Raw genomic sequence first — 1,714 nt, forward strand, 5'->3', positions numbered from 1 at the left:
TTCACAACAAATAGGGATAATTAAGAGAGCCTATATTTATTTTCTTTGGTGTCACTTCCAAAACATTTTTATTTCAACCTTCCAGAGACTAATCCCCACTATGAAAAAGAACACAATAGTGATAGACCCACAGTTAACAGTGTTTGCTAGGACTTAAAACATAAAGTTAGCAAATAAGAGCTACAAACTTCCAGTAATAAAATATATACATAAGTCACAGGGATGTAATAGACAACACAGGGACGATAGTCAATAGTATCATCATGAAAGAAGATATCAGATCTCCGTGATTGTTACTGACAATGGCTCTGGCATGTACAAAGCTGGCTTTGCTGGGGATGACGCCCTCCTAAGCTATGTTCCCTTCCATCATCAAGTGCCCCAACACTAGGGCGAGATGGTGGGCATGGGGCAGAAGGACAGCTATGTTGGCAATAAGACCCAGAGTGAGTATGGCATCCTGACCCTCAATTACTCCACAAGCACAACATCATCACCAACTGGGATAACATAGAGAAGATCTGGCACCACACCTTCTACAACGAGCTAAGTATGGCCCCTGAGGAGTACCTGGTGCTTCTGACTGAGGGCCCCTTGAACCCCAAGGCCAACTCTGATAAGATGACTCAGATCATGTTCAAGACCTTCAACACTCCAGCCATGTATGTGGCCATCCAGGCTGTGCTGTCCCTATATGACTCTGGCTGCAACACTGGTGTTGTTATGGGCTCTGGGGATGGGATCATCCACACTGCCCATCTGTGAGGGCTATGCCTTCTCCCACACCATCCTGCATTTGGACCTGGCTGGCCAGCGCCTGATCAACTACCTCATGAAGATCCTCATGGAGTGCAGCCACAGCTTTACCAACACTGCCGAATGGGAAATTGTGTGTGACACTGAGGAGAAACTCTGCTATGTTGCTGTGGACTTCAAGTAGGATATGGCCTCTGTGGCATCCTCCTCTTCCCTGGAGGAGAGCTACGAGCTGCCTGACGGGCAGGTGATCACCATCAGCAACGAGTGGTTCTGGTGTCCACAGGCACTCTTCAACCCCTCCTTCCTGGGTATGGAGTCCTGCAGCATCCATGAGACCACATTCAACTCCATCATGAAGTGTGACATCGGCATCTGTAAGGACCTGTATGCCAACGTGGTGCTGTCTAGTGGGACCACCATGTACCCAGGCATCACCCATAGGATGCAGAAGGAGATCATGGCCCTGACCCCCAGCATGATGAAGATCAAGATCATCGCTTCGCTAGAGCACAAGTACTCAGTGTGGATGGTGGTTCCGTCCTGGCCTCGCTTCCAGCAGATGTGGATCAGCAAGTGGAAGTACAATGAGTCAGGCCCCTCTTTCGGCCACTACAGCTGCTTCTAAATGGATTGTGGGAAGATGCATAGCATTTGCTGCCTGAGTTGATCAAGTTTGCCCCAGCAAATGTATACACCTCATACTGGCCTCATGAAACTGGAAGACACCTTTGAAAAGAAATTATCCTTGAAGCTCGTATCTTATTTCAACGCTGGATTGTAGAACTGGTTGCTGATTTTGACCTTGTATTGAAGTTAACTGCTCCCTTGGTACATGTTGAATACCCTGTACATGTCTTTGTTTTAAACCCCTGTACATGTGGTCAGTCACTTGGTGGCCAACAAGAGAACATGTTTCTGTAACAGAAGTCCAGTGGTTTGATGAGAACTGGTAAGA

At 47.4% G+C, this 1,714-nt stretch overlaps 1 pseudogene; it reads left to right on the forward strand.

The window, feature by feature from the left end:
• Nucleotides 1-382: 382 nt before the first annotated feature.
• On the forward strand, nucleotides 383-1,384 carry LOC136335412 (actin, cytoplasmic 2-like; annotated as a pseudogene).
• Nucleotides 1,385-1,714: the final 330 nt, after the last annotated feature.

The sequence above is a fragment of the Saccopteryx bilineata genome, chromosome 4, assembly GCF_036850765.1.
Source record: "Saccopteryx bilineata isolate mSacBil1 chromosome 4, mSacBil1_pri_phased_curated, whole genome shotgun sequence".
NCBI lineage: Eukaryota > Metazoa > Chordata > Mammalia > Chiroptera > Emballonuridae > Saccopteryx > Saccopteryx bilineata.